General features: G+C 37.6%; 1 protein-coding gene across 2 annotated transcripts in view; it reads right to left on the bottom strand.

Moving 5' to 3' along the window:
- The window catches only part of AZIN1 (antizyme inhibitor 1), a 27807-nt gene that overhangs the window by 14016 nt on the left and 630 nt on the right, over positions 1-13161 (bottom strand). The window contains exons 2-3 of one of the 2 annotated variants that reach the window (NM_001291553.1): positions 9394-9531; positions 3542-3687 (exon numbers count right to left, since the gene is read on the bottom strand). The gene's annotated coding sequence lies outside the window, so the exon portion shown is untranslated. The remainder of the gene's footprint in view (positions 1-3541; positions 3688-9393; positions 9532-13161) is intronic. The other variant, NM_001301750.1, reaches the window with a different exon arrangement.

Below are 13161 nucleotides of genomic sequence, written 5' to 3'. Positions count from 1 at the left end.
AAAAAAAAAAAAAAGTGAACTTATACATTATCTGCATGAGAACCAATATGTACATAATCAAATCAAATTCATGGTCTAGACATTCTCTAAAGTTGTTATACTAAAACTAATATAAATCAGTGCCAGGAAAGTAGAATTGAAAATATTTAATGAAATTAACTCCAGTTGAAACATCAATTTTAAGGAGGTATTCAACTATACACTGCAGGTTAAAGGTAAAATCTACTTAAGATCAATGCAAAGTCTCAAATATTAAGAGTTTAAGTGAGGAATTCCCTGTTACATTTAACACCCCAAATCTTTTATCAAGTCTTCAGTTATTATAATCAAAGGGGAAAAAAAAACAGTATGTGATAAAAATATTTAGCTTAATAGTTCATGAGATTCCTAAGTATATTCCCTACTGTGTATGTATTGTTTACTTGGGGATGCTGGGTTTTTTTGACTATGGACTATCACAGGCAAATGCTACCCAATGCAAAATGTGTAGCTGTTAAAGGCAAGACAAGAATTTTATTTGAAAGAAGACTGTCGGGGTGCCCGGTGCTCACGTGTACACTGGCCAATCAGAGCACTGCTCACGTGTACAACAGGCAGGTTTGGCTGCTGAATCATGGGGTTGGGGTCCCAGGCACCCCAACAGAAGACTGTCTCTAAGATCAGGATACTTGATTTTTTTTTTAAAGATTTATTTATGCATACAGAACTGGGGTACAGGCCAGAGGTACAGGGGCGGTGAGAGGATTTACCAGAGACAGAGTGGGGTGCAGAACAGACCGACTGATTAAGTACACTGCTGAGGGGAACAGCGGGCAGGTCAGGAGGTCTGACGTTCCATGTGGGTCACCTCCGGGGCCAGGGACTGAACTCACGCTGAAGTGGCTTTAGCTTCTTAGTGTTGCATTTACCTGCTGTGCCACCAGGGAGGGCCCAGGATCCTTGATTTTTAAAGAAACATCAGGTCCACTCCCACCAATCTTACCTGCTGAACGCCCACATTCTTCAGACACATTTCTAGGATTGTATGGTTAGAGGGAGAAAGGCATTTTTCCAACTATTTTCAAACAACACACTTTCAGTGCTTATTAAATTAGCTTAAATCTAATTGCAAATACTTTTACCTATCTCCCCAGCACCCCCCTCTTTTGGAAATCCAACATAGACCAGTTTGATAGTTTTATCACACCTCCATAATCAACTAATAACCAACGCTAAAGCTATCTATGTATTTTCATAGTTTAAATACACTTTTAAATTTATTCATATGTGATAGGAAAACATCTTATCATGTCTACTCACAGTATTTCAATCTTTCATGGCTAATTTTTGCATTTTAACCTTGCTTTCCTTCTGTACTTTTTGACTAATGCTCAGGTAAATACACCCAAACTTGAAATTTCTTTTCCTTCTTCATCTATCTCATCAATAGTTTATGTGTTAACGTGACCCACTTTGACAAATGCACACACCTGTGTATGACAGTTTCTTTGTGTCCCCTTTGAAGTAAATCCAACTTTACCACAAACCACCACTGATCTGCTGTCACTTTTGTAGGAAGTTCACTCTAAACATTAACTGAGACATTTAGAGAAAACTAAAATGGCTGACAAATAGTGCCAAACAGGAATAAAGAGACTGAAAAGCATGCCCTGCTCTAAAGGAAGACTATAATGCTGCAGCTTTCCTGTATCACCATCACAATGGAACCCTCCCTTGAGAAACAAGCATAGAGGTAGTTTACCAATCCCTAGCTGATCGCAAAAAGACCCTGATGGAGTAAACTGCATTTGCTTTATAGCAAAACAGAAAAATAAGTTAAAAGACCAACACCCTTGAACTGACAATAGATGTGGTATAGGTATGATTATTTAATTATACTGAGAATTTCAGTAAAATGGCTGATTAAAAACAAGTATATACTGATAGGCAAAAGGTAGTAAATATGGGGTAACTTTACTAAGACTTCAAAATTTTAAAATATATTCTATCTCGCCTTCTCTTTTTAGATGTTACCTGAAGTTATTTCAGGTTCCTGTAAGTCACAACCCAGAGTAGATGCTCAATCACATGGACAAAAAACTTCACAACTCTAGAATGGGCATTCTTAAACTTAGAAGCAGTGGTGACCACAAGGTGTCCCTTGGTAGTCATGTCTAAAAACTTGGTAGGTAGGTTGATCATTCACATTGGTAAAAGACCTTCAAAACTTGATATGATAAATGACCACATATAAATGCAAAACTGTTACTGTAAAAAACAAGAAGCTATTTCAAGGAAAACCAATTTTTCTCTTAATCTATAAAACAAAGACCCTCAAAAAGAGAGGTTTCTTGAGCCAAGAAATCTTTTGCTCAAATGAAATGCCACTTATGAGCCAAATAATTTGAAGAATTGAAAAAACTTATATAGGTGACTAGCATTAAGTTTATTTTGATATGTTACACCAAAAATTGGACACAGAGCATGTTCTTGGGAGTCAGACTCTTTAAGTATGTACAGGGTGGGGTGGAGGAGGTAGCTGTAAGTAGTGTTTATGGTATAAACCAGATCCACCAAGTTAATCTACCTCCATTTTTAAAAAATATTATTTATGCATACAGAACTGGGATACAGGCCAGAGGTTCTGGGTGGTGAGAGGATTCACCAGAGACAGTGGGGAGCATAACAGGTAGATTGACCAAATACACTGCCTAGGGGAACAGCAGGAGGGGTCAAGTGAGGTCTGCTGTGCTGTGGGGATCTCCTTGGCTCACTTGCTGTGCTTTAACCCACTACACCACCAAGGAGGGCCCAATCTACCTCAATTTTAAACACTATGGGAACTTCCAGGAACTTCTCCACTAAGAGTTAGACTCAAATAGTGTTAAAAAAAAAAAAAAAAGAAGAATATTAGAATATTAAGACTCAATCTCAGAAGATGCCAAGCTTTCCCTCAAAATATAATCCTGAGTGTAATTAACAAACATGGCACCAAGTTATTATGTTTATTAATAAGAAACACTACTGACTCCAATACATTATGGACCACTATTACTGCTAGACATTAGAATTATTTTAACTTTAGAAAATCTATCCTATGAACTTAGTCTAGATTCTCTCCAAAAATACTTTAGAGTTTAAGAGCAAATTTAGTTTTAATAAAAGCTCTAAATTTTATTTGAAAAGAGATACTTGGAAGTCTTCTCTACTCACAAGAGTCTTTAAGGTAGTTTTACAAACATTTTGTGAACTAGGTTAAGAGAAAGGGCAGATTATTTTATAAAAATGCAATTGTTGTAATCATACTACTACTTTCATTAAGTAAGTCCCCTTCTGGATTACTGTAGCCAGGAAGAAAAGTATTTGACATTCCTTATTTACAAGTTGCACTGGTGTTTTCTAATAATACATTTTTCATGAGGAGCTGCCAAACAAGCAAGTCTCCAAAGAACTGCACACTGCTCCCTGGAGCCTTTCATGAGGTTGCTGAGTCCTCATGTCCATCGAGAGGAAGCTCCAAAAGTAGTGGCCGCAGCAGCTGGGCACTTGCCTTGTTACACACCTGCTACAAAGGCTTCTACAGTTGATTGTACTTCAGAAGAAACTGATACATCTCTCAAATAATCACAAGATAATTCTGGCAGCAACAGCCCACTTGACACCAAGCTGGATGAATATGAGTCTTGGGTTTCTGAAGTGAAGACCTCCCTGGAAGTAGAACAGGGAGAGCTGAAAGGTTGAGAGTATTGTTTCAGAGACATCTAAGCAGGAAACCCAACCTCAACATATCAACAACTCTTCTAAAAGGACTCTCACTCATTAAAAATGAAAACTTGAGATATTTTGAAATTTACACTACTGCTGCTCTAAAGATGCGCAGGTACATTTCTACCTTTAACAAAACAGCATCTGAAGCCGCCTGTTTCTCAACTCAAAGATCCTCTGCACTCCATCTCCAACAGAAAAATGTTACTTACCAGAATACCTTTAGAAATAAACAGCCAGACGAGTAAGAAGCTTCTAAAGGACGACACTAGCACTATAGATGTGGGGCCTAGAGTAGGCAGGTTTTGCAGCACTAAAAGAAGTAGTTTCTGAAAGTTACTTATTGGAACTGATAAGTTCCAATAAATCGTATGGTGATCAAAAGAGCGTATGTAAATATTTGCCATAAAGGACCCAAAAGTAAGTGATAAATAACAGCCTACATTCAGGATTGAGACAATCAGAACAGGCATTCTTTCAGTTGCAGTAAAAGGAAAAGCTGTCAAAGGCAGTTAAGTACACTAAGTTTACTTGTCAGGTCATGAGACTGAAAACGAGTAACTCTAGAGGAAGAACATGAATTATGTTCAAAGACAAGAACTAGAACTGGAGATATATATGGGGGGGGGAGGGTAATCTTAAAGGACAGGAACCCAAGAGATGCCCAATGAAATGCTTCACAGTAAAATCAAAAATATCTAAATAAGAAAACAAAATAGATTTTTCCATGCCATTGTTATTTTTTTGCATATGGAACAGATAAAATTAGGCTTCCTTAAAGTGTCCTGAATGTGGATGTGAAGTACTTGTGATACAATATGAAGCACTGCACCAAAACAAAGCACTTAAATTCCTCTTGGTAATAAAAATATAGCGATGTTTGCAAAACTATGTAAAAACGACATAGCCCATTATTTCCAGTTTTCCCAATATTGCAAAGGGGAAAAGTCCTTAAATAACGTCACTTAATTAAAGATTCTTTTTGGCTGCCTTAGGGAATACCTCACTGCCACCTGACAATAGAAAAAATCATATATAAAAGGGTGTGATACAACCACTGCAGCTGACACCAGCTATGAAATAAACTTTAGATGTCCCTATACATCTCCCCTAGAATAAGCATTCACTTTCTACTCATCATTTTTTAGTTTGAATTCTTCTATGCCCCCCCAGCCCAAATGTGGCTTGACAACCTTTGAACTACATATGAAAACTATTCATTGCTTTTCTATCGTGACATACATTTTTTGCTCAACTTTATAGTTCCAACTCATCCATACAGATAAGATGCATGCTCCTTTGCATTTTTTATTCAATCCTGTGACTGGAAGTTTAAATTCTATCATTCTAGGGTGCTAGGGCCACATACCTGGAAGTGGAACTGCTAGGTCACTAAAAATGGTTTTTTTTAAGTCTTTTGCTCATTTTCCTAGTTTATTTTTCAGTTTTTCTTATTGACCTAGAGAAGCTCTTAACAAGCTCTTCTGAGAGTTATTTGGGGGTTGTTTTGTTAGGATGTCCATGCTAAACATACTCAGATATTCCATTCTGCTTTAGGTCATGCCAAATATTAAAATGTTGATTATGCTGAGCCTAACAGATGAATTAATAAGATACCACACTTATTAAGAAAACAAAAACAAAATGGACATGTCTCACAGTGAAAGAACTCAATTAGAATATATAAGCCAGAAGTCCCTGTTTTTTGATTAGACAAATCTGAGGGAAAAAAAAAAAAAAAGAGAACACATAATTCATATAATTCTTATTAACAAATGCTTTAAGATGATTACAGCTAGTGCCACATTCAAACAACAATTATCTAAAAGCAATGCTACATAATAGAATTTTCTGTGATGACTGAAAAGTTTATTTTAATCACTGAAAAATTAGCCATATATAGCACTCCCCACCATTCAAAATGTAGAGCATGCCAAGGAACTGAATTTTAAATTTTACTCGTTTCAATTTTTTAAATTTAAATAGCTATTTGGCTAATGTCTACAGTACTGAACAGAGTATGTGTCGAGAAATTTGTTTTCATTAAGAAATGTTTAAACTTCAAAGGACACACACCAGTAACTCTGCTCAAAGTAAACAGAAAATCAATTCATAAGCAACAATACAAGTCCTGAAGAGACTTGAAATGTATGTTCATGTTAAATAATGAAGCAAAGACATGAAGTTTAGAATATAGTATTCCACAAGTTTTGTTATTTTGGTTCCTGTTATAAGTTAGTTACAAACATTTAAAAACTTCCTGATGGCTGGAATTGGCCTGGCCAGATTGAACTTCATCAGCCTAATTTAATTCTTTCTAACAGTATGCCATGTAAATATTTCCTATTCATGCAATGTTTTCCACATTTTTCTGGATTAGAGAAAAAGATGGCCAAACAAGCTTCAGCTAGTTTGTGACAAATTGCTAAAGTGTGCGTGGAAAACCCAGGAATGGAGGTTAAGGACAAATTATGTTCCCTAGGCCTTTCCAGTATACAAGAGCACTTCTTTTGCAATAGCTCCCTAAGACTTACCTGAACAATGGCCAGGCCAGAACAGTAGTGTTACTGCTTACTTAAGACTTAATTTATAAAATTCAGTTAGTGTAGTTTACATAATTTTTATTTACTCCTAATTGAAATTAAGCATCCTAAAATGTTTGCTGAGGGAGGGGAAAACTCTAAAGCCCAAAAATTCTGAAATAAGACCAGGCAAAGAAATGTAACAGAATACACAGAGAAGCAATCACTATTAATTATCTCAGCTCAACTATCCTGGCATAAATGCAAGAAACCATTCACTTTAAAAAATGGGCATAAACTGCAATTCTATCCTTTGGCCCTCCTGGAAAGAGAGGGTAATAATACACTATCCCTCTAAAACTGACAGATTAACATACTGCTAGTCACACCATGCTTGACCAGAATACTTTTCTGCTCCTTTACAGAAGCAGTGAGCCATTTTAAGTACTACTCTATGCATGCCAAGGGGCTATACACTTAAAAACTGGTCCCCTAATCTGTCAACCATTAACAAATAAAGTTTCGTTGACTTTGGATCACGGAATCTTTAAATTACCAAACCTCAAAACTTTTCTCCATGAATCAGAAACCTGAATTTTCTACTAGTAACAGTGAACATGAGAAAACAGCACTGGTAATTTCAAACAAACTTTATTCTTCTTGTTAAAACAATTCCAAATTTTAAGTAGGACAGTTAGCATTAGGCATATGTAAATATTCACATCAAGACAGACCATGAATATTTAAAGTGGTGATGTTCTTATGAAGTTTCCACAATGGGAACTTCTCTAGTGGTCTTTCATTAATCTGAGATATTAGCATAAGTGTTGCTTTTTTTTTTTTTAACAGTGCTCACATATAAAATGCTGTTAAGTTTAAGGAAAAAAAATTATGTGAAAATCCAAAGTTTCCAAATACTTAAACTATCTCAGAATGTTATTCATCTGTTACCTGTTGCTCTAGTTATCAAAATGATAGTTATAAATGAACCATCTCAAAATTCTGATTGCCTGATTTAAAATCTTATTCTGAAATCAAATCCTAGATCTTAGATCACCTGCACAAAAATTTTGGTGTAAAGAACAGTTTTAAATAGAGTTCATATAGCTACAAGCTTTGTAATTTTCCAGAGGCCATCCAGTTTTCCAAATAGTAATTTCTCACAGATCTCAAAATGCCTAGGACTAGTACAGCAAATGGCTATTGCTATGCAAGGACATTTCTAGAATACAGAATTCTTTCTTGCCATTTTACTTCCGTTAAAGGAAACTTTGGAATCAAAGTCATTTTTCTGAATTCATATTTTCCCACATTTTGGAACAGTAGTATTGTATATATACTTAATGATTAAGTAACTCAAGAAAAAATATGAGGCAATACTGAGTAATCACAGTATTTCTAAAGCAAAATTTAGGGGTAGGTAAAGGTAAAAATAGCCTCCAATCAGCTCAGATTTGGGTCAAGTTTTTGTTCTCAATTAGTTTAGGTCACATTTACGAATTATTTTTAGTGCATTCCGTGTCTACCTCCACCTCCTGAGCCCCCAAAAAAGCAGGGGCCGGGGACAAAGGGACGTGGGGACCACACACTGGATACTCCAATATTATTCTAAATAACATTATTTCCAGATTCAGAAGAATCATTTAATAATGTACCAATTCCACTGACAGTTTCTCAGACCTAAGAGGAAGTTTCTCAGATCTAAGAGGAAACACCATCAGAAACTGAGTAGAAAGCAAAGTTTCCATCAGAGCAAGTGACTAGAAATAAAAGTTAAAACTTTAACAAGATCTATAAAATGTGAAGTTTGTTATTAAAATTTCCATCTTAGAATTTATTCTTAACTATGATGTCATGTAGACTGAACCCCAGAAGTTTAATCTCCTTGGAAGAAAATATCAAGTATGTTGAAGTAAGCAGATGGCTAACAGAACTTTAGTAACTGACCAAGTACAGAGATGGCAGCAACAGTACTTTTTTTAAATACACATAAGAAACCACTCATTTACAAAGCAGACTGAATCAAGTTTGAATGGGGCTGAGATTCTCCCACTTCTGTTGTTCTGTCCCAAAGACCACATCACACTAAAAATGGGTGATAATACTCAAAAAAGAAAAAACATTTTTTCAGTTTAGTGCTATATTTCAATCTTATTTTACTGCTGATTCATAACAGCTAGGAGAGAAAGCCAGTAGAATCCCTCCTCCGTACCCCCAGCCCCACCCCCTCTCACACACACACACACACACACACACACACACACACCCCATAAAGGTTCTTAAGTCAGCTGAGTTTCAACAAATCCAACTATTTAGAGCAAACATTTTAACTTGATAGAATCTATTTAATAAACCTCAATAAAACCAAACATCAATAGCAAGAAACCTATAGGTAATAAATTTTAAAAACCATATAAATCTTACAGCACAGATGCAAATTTATTTTATCATTGTTTACTATGGAATTACATTCTGCACAGAAGCATAAATCTAAAGTGAAATGCACACATTAGAAAATCAAGAATAGTCAAAATTATCTCAAAAATCTATTTGAAGGTGGCAAGTTGAGAGCCATACATGTATCCGCTTCCCCATGAGTTATATTTCATTTTATGAAAAAATACAAACTTAACAAATCATAATGTGTCTGGCAGGATGCTTTTAACTAGAAAAACAAGAACTCATTCACTTCTCATATCTCATGTTCTGAGATACAGCTTCAGTAACTGGAATCGAGAACAGAACCTTTCGCTTTACTCTGAAGCGCCCCCCCCCTACATGAATCCACCAAGTTAAAAAGGCTGCTGTGGTTATGTCCACATATTAAAAAACAGAAAAAACCTCTTCATCTCTTATTAAAACCTCAACTAAAAACATTTGCTGAAAATTTAGTCTTTAGTACTTCAGTAACACTTGCTATATATTCAAAATAAATTTTAAGTGATCCACTCAGAGTAAACAGCGCATATTACCTATCAGTGAATCCTTAATTTTAAGTTTTTAAATGAGTCACTGCATTTTAAGTGGTAAATACAATTTCAAGTTTTGAAAGACTGAGCAATAAGAACTCCCCTTTACTTCAAATTTTACAAGATGCCTTTCCCTGCCCTCACATGAAACTACTTACATGGACAAGTTAGGAGATGGAACCCCCCTATCATCAGCTAGGTTCCCAAGGTGGCTCAGCGTTGAAGTCGAACTGCTCTCTGTACAGCACTTCTCCTAGGCCCTCTGGGTAGTTGTATACTTGGTCAGAAAGTTCGCCCTAAAGAAAGAGAAAGCAGTGGCATGTTTAAAAAAAAAAAAGGTTGTGCCTCAAGCAAGTTCACCTGAATTAAAATATTAACCATGGGATTAAACTTTAGTTTTAATAGTTTCATTAAAGTCACAATACACTAAGTGATGTTTTCAAATAATTTACCATAGTATTGACTTTTTAATATAGTAATAAGCATTTCCAAGTTTCTTTACTACATACAAATTCATAGACCGTGACTGGTCATGGTCATCTCACCAAGTTGTTTCACCTAGCTACTCAGTTTCCAGTCTTCATCTAATTTCATTGTTATTCTTCTCAGTCCACTAAAACCCAAATTTCTAAGTGACCCCCAAATTTTAAAATGTCCAAGCTTCCTTACAAAATCAGTATGTATGTAATTACATTAGTACATCTATATGTATAATGTTCTGGCATCATCTAGTAATCTGAAAACTACCCAGAATACTTTGTATTTTCTCAAGTTCTTTTTAGCTCCAAGAATAAAATCCTACACTGTATACCAGAAAGGAAAAGAAGTTATGAATTAGCAAATACATCATGTATGCACATGAAACAACTTTTTGAGAATTGCCTTATATATTGGGCAAGTTACCTCTTAAGGTTTACTGCTTCATACCTGATCTATCTAGACTTAAATCACTGCTAGAACACATGAAATCAAAGTGCTTGACAAACTACATACCTCACAAAATGTGCTAAATATGCTTTAGAAATTGTCAGTAAATTGGCCCTCCCTGGTGGCACAATGGGTTAGGATGAAGCACTGCAAGAGAGCAGCAGACGCTTCAGTGCCAGTTCTAGCCTTGGCCCCAAGAGGTGATCCAAAGGGCACAACAGATCTCTCCTGACCCGCCTGCTGCTCCCCCCCTCAGCAGTGTACTTTGTCGATCTGCCTGTTCTGCTCCCCACCAGTCTCTGGTGAATCCTCTCACTACCATCCCCTGCTACCTCTGGCTTGTATGCATAAATGAATAAATATATTTTTAAATGGTTACTAAAATGGTTAATACCTACTGTTTGGAAGTACCAACTGCCTCTAAGATAAATCATTTTACCTATACTTTTTAGGTAGACTAGTAGGTGCTATTTTAAAGCAATGCAACAGTATTTGCTAGAAAAGGTGATAAGCAAACCAGGAAAGTTATGCAAGCAGAATAAGATAAGATTTCTTAGAGATTTTCAGACATACCTATGGCTTATCTAAATCATATCTTATCTCAACCAGGACTGGGGTAAAATTTTTTTTCAATCTGCTAGGAGAAAGCTACTCTTATTTTCCATATTTATGGATGACAAGGCCAAGAAAGAACCCATACTAATGTGGAACAATGACTATAAAACCTTACATTAGATTTCAAATAATATACTCCAAAACAAAGGTTCTGATTATTCTCACACCACAATGAATTTTAAAATTTAACAAAAAATTGACCCATGTGGAAACAGTTTAGTCTCAATTATCCCCAGGAATAGGATAATTATTCGGGTGAGATGTTTTCATCTCTTCCCTGCTATTTTTCTGCTTAATTCGACTTAAAGAGTAGAGATCTGAAATGCCAAAGGCATTAAACTTTAGACATTCAGGAATGCTCTTCAGCACTTCTCTAAATAAAACATTTCCATTAACAAGATAGTAGGGAAGGAAGGCTCTAAAACTGTAAAAGTATATTTCAATAACAATAATAGGAGCACACAGAGTAAGAGACTTACATACAGGACACAGTTTATCTGTACATTAATGACAGCCATGAGAGGATAAATGAAATTGAGAAAACAAAGTACCAGAAAAGGAAATTATTCTCATTTAGAATGGTGTGTATAAATCAGGTGGATTATGTACACAATGTTGCAATCAAGCTTTCCAGTAATTTGAAGAGACTGTCTTGCTACAACATTTTGGAAAACAGCAAAGGAAAGACTAGACTTGACTGAATCAGCAGTAGGCCAGTAAGAAGGAAAATAACTTTGAGTGGGAAACCAAAAACTTAAGTCTCCCAAAATTATCACTAGTTCTCTGCTGATTATCTCTACTGATGACCATTAAAATGTCTTTTAATTGGCCCCCCAAACCTCTACTGAATACCATTAAAATGTCTGTTAATTGCCCCCCCCAAGTCTATATCATGGGGGAGGGGGGGGGAGAAATACCAGTTTTGGGTACATTCTACTGGTTATCTCACTTCTATATTGAACACAAAAACCATGAACCTCTTTAAGAAGAGAGATCAAACATGCTGTGTTAAAGATGACATTTATACAAAAGAATGCCTATGGAATAAGTCCACTTATATGGAAGTTCTAGAATAGTCAAAACTATTCCATGCTTTAACATATCAGAAGTGTGCTGCCTTCCAAGGGGGCGGGGTTGAATATTAAGGAGCAAGAGAATTTTGCGTTGACTGCAAGGTTGTAAAAAAAATCTTGATACAAATTTGAATTCTATAGTTTACTTTTGTCAAACTCAAATAGTATATACTTCACCCCCCTCAAATTTCTAAAGCATTGTACTAAAACATTTAATGATATGTATGTACTGAAATTGGAGTTTCCAACTTACTTTGAAATAACGGACTAAAATTTATAAACAGGGGAGGGAGGAAGCAACGAGACACACAAATTAGTTAGCTACTGCATTTATTATCACCTATAATCAACGGGAGTCTATCTCTCCTAGTAAGTGTAAACTACTTGGCTTTGTCTTCATGACCGACATCTGCAGTTCTAATATTTGTAAAATAACGGGGCTTTATATAGAGCCCAGCCCAGAAACCTGGTTATTTCTGCCGAAGAGTCCGCATCAACCTTTCCTGATCGCACAGCACTTCTCCATTCCTTAAGAGTACACCAAGTTCCCGGCCAAGGTGGGGGCTTGGATGTGGAAACACGACGGGACGTCCACAAAACCAACCGTCACCACAAAATCCAGTTCAAACGTCATGAAAACCGACCGTTTCAGGTTTTTAGCCTGAGAAACATACTTCAGAATATATGCTGACTGGGGTTAAAACACGTCCCCACCTTCAACTGTTGGCATTCGTAACAGTGCAAGATAAGCCAGCCCAGCCTACCGCTGTCCTCCCCTCTGCCCAGGAATCATCGTGGCGCGGACAGGAAAACCTAGCCCTGGTGACTAATCCTCAGGCTACGGGAGGTGACTAGGGTGAGTGAAGGCGACTCAGCCCAATCAGGAGCTCCGCAGGGGGCGGAGCAGCAGCCCCGAGGCTTCCAGAAAGGGCCAAAGGCCTCTTGCCTGCTACCTGACACCGGGGCTTCCCCGCCACCAGGCCCAGAGTGGCGTCAACTTTCCTCCACCGGAGAGGGCCCGCCCTCCCGCACCCCGAAAAACCCAGCCTCCTCCGGCAGCTGTCACAGGAGGCTGGCGCTGGGCCCGCCCCGCGCTCCATTCATAACCGTAGGCTCCGGCCGTTGCAGCCCATCGCGCCGCACGCAGGCGAGAGCGCCCCGCCGCTTCGGGCCGGGGCCTCGGGACCGAGGCCCCTCAGGACTGGGGCCCGGCCCCCTCCCCGGAAACAGCAATGCACCACGGGAGAGGGGTGGGAGCCGCACGCCGCCGGCCAGGGACGGCGACCCCCGGCGGCGAGACCCCGCGCGGGC

This window comes from Condylura cristata, unplaced genomic scaffold, assembly GCF_000260355.1.
Source record: "Condylura cristata isolate star-nosed mole 26May11 unplaced genomic scaffold, ConCri1.0 scaffold00009, whole genome shotgun sequence".
In the NCBI taxonomy this organism is placed as follows: Eukaryota; Metazoa; Chordata; class Mammalia; order Eulipotyphla; family Talpidae; genus Condylura; species Condylura cristata.
This window is presented reverse-complemented; position numbering and strand designations above follow the sequence as displayed.